The sequence below is a fragment of the Manacus vitellinus genome, unplaced genomic scaffold (genome assembly GCF_001715985.3).
Source record: "Manacus vitellinus isolate BGI_N305 unplaced genomic scaffold, ASM171598v3 scaffold_1_pilon, whole genome shotgun sequence".
Classification (NCBI taxonomy): domain Eukaryota; kingdom Metazoa; phylum Chordata; class Aves; order Passeriformes; family Pipridae; genus Manacus; species Manacus vitellinus.
In genome coordinates this window covers 2,319,629-2,331,767 of record NW_021939396.1, presented here as the reverse complement: position 1 = coordinate 2,331,767, position 12,139 = coordinate 2,319,629, and positions in this window count along the sequence as shown.

Sequence of the window (12,139 nt, the reverse complement as noted above, 5' to 3'; positions counted from 1 at the left end):
CTCTGCTCGGAGCCTCTGGCCTTGCCTGGGCTTCCCAGCCCACTGGATGCAGATAGGGGCCTTGGGACAAGGCCCCTGTTCCAGCCCGTGGCTCACACAGGGGCTTGGCTGGGTTAAGAACTGGTTGATGGCCGAGCCCAGGGGGTGCTGGGGAATGGTGCTGCATCCACCAGGTGTCCGGTCATGAGTGGTGTCCACAGGGATCAGAGCTGGGCCCAGTCCTGTTTAATATCTTTACTGATGATATGGATGAGGAGATTGAGTCTAACATGAGCAAATTGTTGGAAGACAGCAGGGTGGGTTGGACTGTCGATGTGCTGGAGATATGAAGGCTCTGTAGAGGGATCCAGACAAGCTGGATTGATGGGACAAGACCATGGGCATGAGGCTCAACAGGACCAAGTGTTAGGTCCTACACTTTGGCCACAATAACCCACTGCAGCTCCAGGCTTGGGGCAGAACAGCTGGAAAGAGTCCCAGCAGGAAAGGACCTGGGGGTGCTGGTTGGCGGCAGCTGAACATGAGCCAGTGTGTGCCCAAGTGGGCAAGAAGGGCAAGGACATCCTGGGCTGTATCAGCAATAGTGTGGCAGCAGGACCAGGGCAGTGATTGTCCCTCTGGGCTGGGCACTGGTGAGGCCACACCTCCAGTGCTTTGTCCAGTTCTGGGCCTCTCAATTCAGGAATGACATTGAAGTGCTGGAGTGCATCCTGAGAAGGGCAATGGAGCTGGGGAAGGTTCTGGAGCACAAGTTCCATGAGGAGCAGCTGAGGGATCTGGGAGTGTTCAGCCTGGAGAAGAGAAAGCTCAGGGGTGACCTTATCACTCTTTGCAACTCCCTGACAGGAGTGTTCAGTCACAGGCTGTCAGTCATCCAAGCAGATGAGATGACAGTGCAACTCCTCAGGTATTCTATCTGAGTGTGAAAAAAAATCAGTGCAAATAAAGTTATATGGGGTGCATTCCAACTTCAGGTTTTAGCTTTTCTTTTAAAGTTAGCAGCAATATATTTTCATTTCACTATGTAAAATATATTCTGGTGGACATTTTTGGTCAATGGCAATATTATATATACTTTTAACTATTTTAATTATTGTTATATTAAAATTAGACACCCTGTTCCAGTGAGTGTGAAGATATTTCTTAGGTGACAGGATTACCCGATTTATCTCTAAAGTCGCTCCACTTTTAGCACTCAGAATCACTGAAGTTATACCTGCATAAAGAGACTTTTCTGCACTGCTGTGGCTCTAGTCATTTTTGCTGCTGAATGGCTTCATCTTAGAAACTTAGGCACTTTTCTGACTGAGATATTGCTGGTCATAAGGTGATAATGTGATCTCTGAGTTAGTCCTCTTGCACACTCCAAGCTCCCACTTTACTCTCAAGGCATTGTGCTCAATCTCACAAAGGCCAAAATTGGTAATTTGAAGATAAACAGGGAACAGATAAGAATGATGAGCTTCAGATGAGACACCAAACTACCGTAGAAAACTCTGAAGTCTTTATTTCTGCATAACTCTATGGTTTCTCTGGCCCAGCCTTAGGATTCTTTCCTTCTTGTTTACCTTTCCAGGCAGCGGAGATAGACTTGGAAAATTTTCATGGGCAACTGAAAGCTATCCAAGGTATGAATCATTCTGAAGTGTAGATTCTTCTCACTTGAATTTAGATGGAGCACAGATCACTACTCCCTCTCACTAGGTGATTTAGTTAACTATTGGAAGTTAAATGGGATTAATCTATGTCTGAATATTATTCTGTGTGCTGATAGATTTCCAACAGGTTTTTGGATAGAGACTCCCATAGAGTGAGTCCAAATTTTCCTATGTCTAACATTTAAGAATAACAATTCCTACAAAATTCTGCATTTGTAGACTGGAATTTTAACTTCACATCACCTTGTCTACTGCTGGAATCTAGCAGTCATTAAATTATCCTACCTGTGAATTCATAAAAAATAACAGCAACCAAAAAAAAATCTCAGCACCCACTGAGATTCCACTGTCTTCAGATTTATTTGGAAGCCCACCATCAGTTCCAGACCTTGCAAATGTTGGTGTAGACATAACACAGTCCCCTTTTCTCCAAGCTCTTCAAAGAAAGAAGCTCAAATCTTTCTTTTGTGTTCCTCCTTCTAGTCTTTTTCTTTAACAGTCTCCATTGTGAAGAGGTCACTTTGTGATATTTTAAATACCGCTGTCATATCTTTTCATCCTTCTACTTCTCCTTCTAGCCCCATCTCTCCCAGAAATATTGTACCTACCTCCAAACTGCTGTTCTGTTTATAAAAAATCATTCAAGTAGATTGAATCAGTGACCTCTAGATCAACCTGTCTATCCCTTAGTAATACTTTTAGATCTTTTTTATATGTTTTTGTCCTCACCATTTACATGTAAGTGTTAATACTTTACTACTTATCTTGTTCTGAATGCAAAGGATATCACAGAGAATCATCACAGACTGGTTTGGGTTGGAAGGGCCCTTAAAAATCACCTCACAGGTAGGGATGGTACCCCCCAGATCAGGTTGCTCAGGATCCCATCCAGCCTGGCCTTGAACACTTCCAGTAATGGGGCATCCACAACTTCTCTGGGCAACAACCTGTTTCAGTGCCTCACCACTCTCTAAGTTAAGAATTTTGTACACAGACATTTGAAATGCAAGTCATTTTATCTAAGCTGAGAAAATCCTTCCTTTCTTCCTTTTCTCCCTTTTGTTTAAAGCCTGGTGAATCCATCAGCCTTTAGAATTCTGCATAAAAGAGTTTGCTATTGTTGCTGCTTAAATAGGAACCATTTAATCATTGACTCTATTAGGAGACTAACAGGAACTTGCTATTCTTTAATTTATTTGCAGACTTTTGCTCTTGCTAAGTGTTTTTGGTTTAGTGTTCTGGAACTAAATCATTAGCAAAGGTGCTCAGTAAGGCCTGGAGGAACAAATTACCTGTTGAGGTAATTTTAATGCTATTTTATAATGCTTTTTAGTTGTGTGTAGGAGGAGAGACTGAGTTGGGGGTTTTAGGAGATTTAACCACTCCTGAAAGTGTCACTGTTTGAATGTATGGTCTCAGTTAAATTATTTGAGCCAACATTTTCTAATTTGCATGACTAAATCAAAGTATGTAAAAAGGGCTTTGTTTTCTCAGGGGTTCAAAGGCTGCTGCTCTTACTTCAGTTAAAAAGTAATTGATCCTGAATTAAATGTGTAACTTGCAGAAGAAGAGACCAATGGTGTAATTTTTGTGTGTCTGTTGTGCCTTTAGTGTATAAAGGCAGTGCACTATGAGCTGTAATTCCTTCCTAAAACTCTAAAACCTACAAGATAACACTTTGATATTAAACATGTCCAATGTTAAAAATATTTCTATCACTTAAATTTGGATCTGGAATTCATCTAAACTTTTTCAGTTTTGAAAACTGATATAAAGCTGTTTCCCCTGTTATTTTTTTCCTTGTCAGATATAATTAAGTTTAGGATTCCTGAAGATGTTCTCATAGACCAGACAGGAAGGTGGTTTCCCATGAATATCTTACCCAGTAGTACCAGAATTACAACTCTGTTGTGATTTCCATATCCAAGGGATTTAAGCTTAAATAAACAAACATCTTGGTATGAAAAGGTATCTGTGCTAAAATTAAACTGTTTCAGAGATTCAGCTGGCAAATTTAAATGTATCTAGACTATTCCCATCCTTGTCTTCCTGGTGTGTGGAGCCTCCTCTGCTTGTTTTCCCAGACAACAGTGATTCCATTATGTTACAGTTTTTACAGCTCTGAATCCCTCAAAGACATCCAGTAAATCATGATCTCTACACAGCAAAAATGGGCTGCATTTCTACATGAAGACAGAAATACGCTTTAGGTACAGAAACTCATTAGACAGAGATTTAGACAGATCTAAATCTTAAATTTAAGATTTAGATAGGGAAAATCAACCTGGTAGCACTGAATGGGCCACTGAGGTTCTTAGACTTGTAACAGGAATGTCTTAGTACTCTTATTTGTATTCCAGACCTGAAAATAGTTCAAGGATTGGTTGGATACATTGCTATAGGTTCATCTGAGTGAAAAATAGAGGAACAGAAATAATAGGAGGTGTCTCAGATTTTCAGGAAATGGCATGAATAGGGGCCCCCAGGGTGTTACATCAGTGTATTTACTATACAGTCACAGGCCCACTCATTAAAAGGCCATTAAGCAAATTAGAAAGTGGTAACCACTCCTCACAGCCTGTTGTTTATTTGCAGGTCAATGTAGGCTAATAGAGCTTTTTTGTTCTTCACAAACACTTCTCATGACATTAACAAATTCCAGTAAAAATCTAGTTCATTTATTACCATTTCAGGCTCACTGGAAGAGATAAATAGGACATTAAACATGTACAGAAGTTTAAATTAGCAAAATCCCATCTGTTCTCGTCCTTCCTCTAGAAAAGCAGGAGCCTACAATCCATCAGTCTTGTGGCACCAGCCAAGCAATTAAGGCTGCTGACACAGACCTTTCAGAGTGACACGTTGGAGCTGAATGCAAAGTGAATTTTGGAATGCAGCACACACTCCATGGAGGAAGGGGGGTGAAATCACACAGGCTTTTTCCAGCCCTTTTCCACCTCAATAGAACATTGAAATGGCAGTTGAGAAGCTGGGAAGACACTTTGGCTCACCCCAACATCCCAAATTACCCAGTTTTAAAGCTGAATCCAATTCTGTTTCAATAATAAGGACTTTTCTACAGAGACAGAATTGTGGGGTGAAGTAGTTAATATTCCTGACATTACAAAAAACACACCAAAATTATCCTATAAATGAAACCCACATGTCAGGTATCACATATGAAGGAGGATTCAGGGCTGAAATAGCTCCAGGAATGGTTTTAAAATGGACTCTCATAGTGATTTACTACAAACCCTGCAGTCCTCCATGGGATTATGCAAGATTTGAGCATGCAGCAAAATCCCAAGAAAAAAGAAAACGTTCCCACAGTATCAGATCCTTGTTGGTTTAGTTTTCCTGACAGCTGGGAACTGGAATTAACAACCAGCACCTTTCCAGCACATGAGACAGCCTCGGGAGCTGAACTTGAACAGCTCAAGTGCTAATACATTTCATTTCAGTCAGGGCGCAAGTAATGTCACATAGAATTATGATTTCTCAATTTAGGAACTTCTATTCAACTTTCTATGGAAATTTTGCTATACTCAATTAAATAATCTTTTCCTAAGAACAACATTATGGAATCCTACTCCTAATGCAACTCTGTTAAGGAATAAATTATATCAAGATGATATAATTTGCATAGATCTGATTTGATTTAGATGGTTTAGTTCCTTCACTGTTTTGAGGGAGGACTTGAAATCTAGCAGGTCAAACCTCTGTCAGAGATTTACCCGTATTTCTCAGATGAAGAATTAAATTATAAATCTTTTGATTTTAGGACAAAACATGAGGAGATAACCTTGAGGCAGGGACAGGCATAAAGGCAGAAGAGGACTGATGAAGGGAAAAGATGGGTTTATGGAGATCCATTTGGTCCATGTTGGTTCAGCCTGTCCAGCGTTTTCTACATAAAGAAAGTCAGAAACAGAGCAAACTCTGACTGTTTCCAGATCTACCCTTTTAGCCAGAATGATAATTCTGCTGTTTGGATCTTTCCCCCTGCAGAGGTCCCAACTATTTTACAGCCCAGCAAAGAGGGAAACAGTTCCTTCCTTATAATCCACCACAGAAAAAGTCAAAATCTCATTGATCAGAATTATTTTGGGCCACAGTTGAATTACCATTCAACTTAGTGAGGGTTACAACAGTGACATAACAGGAAAGTGATGAGTAGATCAGGCTGATACTTAAGGCAGCCAAGCTTTGGCTCCTTGTAGAGGGAAGGGAATGGGAGAGAATAGTAGGTATTTTATTGAAACAATTACAGAAGAATACTAACTTTGTCAACTTCACCCCAAAGTAAATAATAGCAAAATAACCATCATCCTTATTAGGTGACGCATTTAATCTACATATTCCAAGTGTTTTTCCTTCTTTGATAGCTTGGAGTGAAAATGGTATCCCTGTGGGATGTGGGAGATATGAATATTTTAGTCATGCCCTGACAATAGATGCGATAATATCTCTGATGAAGGAGAAGGTGGAACCCATTTGAGGAGTTATTGAAACTTGTCTACATGTGAACAAATAACCCTAAGCTATATTTATGGCCACTGAAGAGCTGGAGTTTAAATCAGTTGTGTAAGCAGTGGCATCTAGTAATAATGCTTTAAGGTTCCTGAGACATCAGACAGATAAGGCACCAGACATTTGGGAGACCCAAACCATTTTGGACTACTAAATGGACTCCAAAACTGATATTCCAGGGCATCTCCAACAGCACTGATGCTTTTGTTGAGCTACTATAATTGAGGTTATAGTCAACAGAACCGATAGACTTTAGTGTGCAATTCAAGTCTTCCTAAGGTAGGTCCCCACACACTGAATCAGAGGAGTTGTACTCCTGCCATTCTGTTGACTCAATGTCCTCCAGCTACAGCAGAATCTCAGATAAGTTGGTTTAGCACAGACACTCACACTGTAGGCTTCTGGATTTAGTGTGGATGAATCCTGCTAAGATTGAATTCAGGCAGTTTGAATATCTCCTTCTGAGCAATGGTCACACAGAGAACTCAGCTCTAACACTCTCATCCTGGCTCTGACTTGATTATATTGGACCCCTTTGTTTTTGTTATTACCTGTTATCCTTGGCGGATACCCTGTGATTAATATGGAGAAGTGTAACCCTTGCTGTGATTAACTTGTCCAATTCTAGGGTTTGGCTCAACAATATCAGTTTTTCTGCCAGCCCCAAGCAAATATTATAGAAGACATGCTGGAAATGATACTATACCCCATAAAATACTGAGTTTCTGTTTCATATTCACATCTGAATTGAAAATATTGGTCTTCTTAGATAGACACTATATTTCTTCCCTCTACCTTGCCAGAAGCGGGCTCAGGGAGATAATGACCCTGGCCTTAGAAGGCCACATTATTCACCTTGAACAGTAGCAAGTAATGCTGTTTCAGTGTGTTACTGTACTGCTTCCCAGGCCTAAATTACCTGGCAAACATAGATGGATGAGCAAATGGTCTTCAGTGTGAATTGATTCTCCCTCCGGAAGCTTTGCATGTTTGTGTCTCTGTGTTTGAGTCTTCCTTCTTCCTCCTGATTATTATAAAAAAAGCCCTTTTTCCTCCACATAATAACACAGTTCAGCAAGGAACTGAAAGATGGATGCCTAATCTAAGATGAATGTAATGCTAAAGGGAAAAACCTTCTGATTATTTTGTGGAAGAAGAGAGAAATGATTGAGAGTGTCAGAGTCCCTCTTCTATTCCCCGGAGAGCACAAAAAAAACATCCATAATACCTTACATCATTGGAATGAATTCTCTTCTAGACTTTTTGTGGTATTCCCATGCACTTACAAACCCCAGAGCAAGAACCAACATAGTAAATAGTGTTGAAGAGCAAGTTTGGAAGGGGATGCAAACATGAGAGTTCCAGAACTTCCATGCACTGTCCATTCCTATGGCTGCATCTATGGCCAGGAACACAGAGTTGGTTTTGGAAGAGTCAAAGCATGAGAAAGTGCCGGAGATGCACAGAGGAGACTAACAAGGCACTGAGTGCTCAGAGAACTGAGGTGTTCATTTAGCACAGATTGGATGACATATAAATGGCACCACCTCAGAATTCGGCTTGGCTCCATGCTAGCCAGGGATATTCCACATTACAGAACACCATTCCCAGTGTATAAACTGGGGAAAGTTGTCTAGAAGGGACTGATCATTGTTTGGGGATGGGCTGGGCATCAGTCAGTGTAGTGAGCAAATGTATTGTGCATCACTTGATTATTTTTTATAGAGTTTTATTTTTCTCTCTTTTTGTTCCAATTGTCTCACTTTTCATTAAAATTATTGTTAATTACTTTATTTCAGTTATTAAACTGTCCTTGTCTCAACCCAAAGGTTTTATCTTTCTCCCATTCCCCTCCCCATCCCACTTCAGGAGAGGAAGTGAGCGAGTGCCTTTGTAGTGCTCAGTTGCTGGCTGGGGTTAAACCATGGCAGTCAACTATTCGCTTTCCTCCTTCATAAGTGAAAATATGTTAAAAAGTATCTTCTATGATAGCACTTATTTTTGGCAGCTGGCCAGGGAGTTCTGAGACTGCAAGGCAAGGTCTGCATACTGTGAAAGCAGAACTGTGCATGCCAGCACGGTCAATCCTCTTAAAAACCTCATAATTCCCAGCAATTTTACCCAAATTCTCACCCAGCCGACGCTCAGCCGTTATCTCCTGCAGCATTAGTTAAATGCCCAGCCTACTCAGAGGTTGGTTTTGCTGTTATAACTCAATGGACTTTTCATCACATTTATTGCAAATGTCTCCTTCGGATTTTCTCTAAAAATAATGAGGGTGAAATTGAAAATACAACGAGAGCCCTGGTTAGCAGAACATCCCTCTTATCTAAGAGCTCTGGGATCAGTTATATGACTACAAAATCTAGCACGTGTTGAAAACTCAGTGCATTTATTTATAACTGTGGGTATCCATACAAATCCCCTGGCTCCAATCATGCTCAGACAAACAGCCTGAGGCTGTATTATTTTATTTTTAAAGACATGGCTTGCTGTTCAAACACAGCCAGCAAAACACGTCCTTGCTGCTTAATTTTCCTCCTTAAACTGCTGGGAGTGTTTTAGCAGAGGTCATATTTTGATTACATTGACTATTAGTCTGGATTAACGGGAGCAGAAGGAAAGGAGAGGCTGGAAGGCAGTCTGGGTACACGTTAAAAAGACTGAGGTGAAATATCTTTGCTCTCTCACTTTCTGTAGAGAAGGAAAGGAGCCCAGCACACGTTGCATTAACCTTGTAGTGCTAATGATTGAGCTTCCTGCTCCTTCCCTGGAAGGAGAAACACCTTTGCCATAGAATCATGGAATCATTCAGGTTGGAAAAGACCTCTAAAATCAAGCCCAGCTCTCAACACAGCACCACCACCACGTTCACCATTAAATTATGTCCTCAAGTGTCATATCCATATGGTTTTTGAACACTTTTAAAAATTCTGACTCCACCACTTCTCTGGGCAGCCTGTTCCAATTCCTGACAATCCTTTCCATGAAGAAATTTTTCTCTGAAATCCAATCTAAACCTCCCCTGGTGCAACCTGAGGACATTTCCTCTCACCTTGTTATTTGTCATCTGGTAGAAGAGGTATCCTCTAGCAGCAATGGTCATTCACATCTGTTCAGCACCACCAGCAGATCAAAACCGACACCTTTTTCTTCAGAATTTCAACCTCAGAAAGTTTGATTTCTAGAAAATGAAAAAACTGTATATTTTTCCACATGAGATTAAAAATGCTGTCTAGTATCATCAGTTATACTTCATTAATGTACAATATATTTTATTCAATACTTTCTGCACGATAGAAAGGACTCCATACAATGGTAATGTCAAGATATTAATTTAAAGGGAAATTTAAAGGAGTGTTTTCTTTATTGAAAAGAAAACATTTTGACTTTGTCAGAACTATAAGATGAAGTGATGATGGTTCATTTTATCATTTTCATGTTAAAAATGCCACAGAAATAGGGCACATTTCTTTGAAGTGTTTAGATTAAATTGCATTTTCTGCTGAAAAATTGTCTTGTCAATTTTTCTTGTGGCTGCTTTTCCTGCTCCTTTTCCTCTTTTTGTCCTATGTGTGTAAGGTTGCCAAGCCATTCTTCCCACATAAAACTATCCAGTTTTGGGACATGCATTTCAGAGAGGAAGAGGAATAGTTTTTAGTGCCATTACTCATATAGTGGTACATTACATGATTTGAGTACAGATTTGTACTGTGCTCATACTCATTAAATTTTAACCAACCCAGGACAGATATAACAACTCAGGCCCCTAATTTATAGGGCCTTGACATGGACCAGGAGCTCAGTCTCAAAATAATCATACAAACACAGAATTTGGGTTGGAAAGAATCTTAAAGATCATCCAGTCCCAACCCCCCTGCCATGGGCAGAGACACCTTTCACTACCCCAGGTTTCTCAGAGCTCCATCCAACCTGGCCTTGGACACTTCCAGGGATGGGGCAAACACAGTTTCTCTGAGCAACCTGTTCCAGTTCCTCACCACCCTCACAGGGAAGAATTTCTTCCTAATATCCCATCTAAACCTGCCCTCCTTTAGCTCAAGGCCATTATAATCTGTAAATAACATTGTTGTTTATAGCCACTTCAGCCATATTTGAAATATGGGCCAATTTCAGACAAATTAACAGAGAAGCAGGAGTCAAAAACATTATATTCTTAAACATTTTGTGAAAATAACTGAATGAAAGGGAGAGAAGTGTTAATGTCCCTGCTCAGAGAGAAATTGCTCCATTAACTGAATGTTTTGCAGACATCAAGGGATCCCTTCAGGATCCATAAGGTCAGAAGAAACCTTTGGCACTTTGGTTTTTTTATGAACCATTTACCGAAAACACATAAGACAAAACAGTTCCCCAGCTGCTTCTATTTATACAGCAGACAGGCTGGTTAATCCTCAGAGTCGGGAATGTCATATTTGCATTTCCGTAGTTGCATAAGAGTATAATTAAAACTGAACTGTAAAGTTAAACAACAATGTACAGTTAAAATTGCCTGGTATTACAAATAACATTCACAAGTTGGAAAGCTAAGGAAGCCTCAGGGGTGTCAAATAATCTCCAGGACCTTTCCAATATTTACAACTCCTCCAGACTCACCAGGATGCCAGTTCATGTCATGACATCTCGCCGTGAGCAGCACCCTCTGTGCATGCTGAGCCCGAAGTATCCTCACTGTGGTGAGTTAAAGGTGCATAAGCAGATCATTATTTGTCTGCCCAGGCAAACAGGGTGAACTATGCTGACTAAAAGTCATCCTGATGTGCCAGAAGAAGAGTATGACATTGCAAGAACAACATGAACTCGTAGAATGGTTTTCTACTCCAACCCCGTGCAATGGGCATATATACGATCATAGAATCATAATAATATTATCATATGACATAATCCCTGAGTTTGAAGGGACTCATGATGATCATCAAGTCAAATTCCTGGCCCTGTGCAGAACAGCCCCAAGAATCACACCATGTGCCTGAGACCACTGTCCAAATGGTTCTGATTGAACCATAGGAATAGGTTCTGATTGAACCACAGGAAATGGTTTTGGTATGAACCATAGGAAAATGAAGGTTGGTGGTCAATGAACTGCTAAAGGTTAGAAATATCTGACTATTGGAGCTAATGCATTTGTTCCCAAAAGGTAGGTTATAGAGCTCGACAGATCATCTCTGATTTTCCTGGAATATTCAGAGAATGAAGAGGAATGGCACAAAGACACAAGAGGTGGTGAGAAAGGATAATATAAAGGCCTAATTTTAAACAGATTTCGTGCTCAGCAGCTGTATAAGCACTCATAGGAAATCCCATTGCAGATTTTGCAATGGCAAAAAAATCAACAGGCATTTCTGGATGCAGTTGGACATAGTTCTCCTTCTTTTCTGTGCAAGTTTGTACCTAACTTTGGCATAAATTCCCAAGTGATCAGGCAGCAGACTTGAAATAAATTCAAGAATTTTACACAGTTTTACAGAAAATGAATAATTTACATAGTTTTACACAAAATGCATGATTCAGTCATGGAATTCATTGCCAGAGGCTGTTATGTAAGGCAAATGTACACATAGACTCAAAAAGGAGCAAATTCACAGAGAAAAGGTATACCAGCAGTTGTGAAGTCTGACGATTCACATTCAATCAGCTTCTTGAGCAGGTCCAAATCTCTTCTTTGAGTAATATTAACCTATACCTGCTTTCTTTCTGATACTATTTCCATCAACATCTATTACATTCTTCTTTCAGAGCCTGAATATTGGGCAAGAGGGACTGCTGACTGATCCAGTTGAGCAGTTCTCACACAGTTTTATTTGCAAATGCAATCCTTGGAATTAAGAGAAAGAAACAATTTTATGAGCAGAGGCAGCATGACAGCACTACAAGCAATTGTGAAATGTTTTCCACTAAAAAGCTGAAAATTAAGAGCTCTGTTGTTTGCT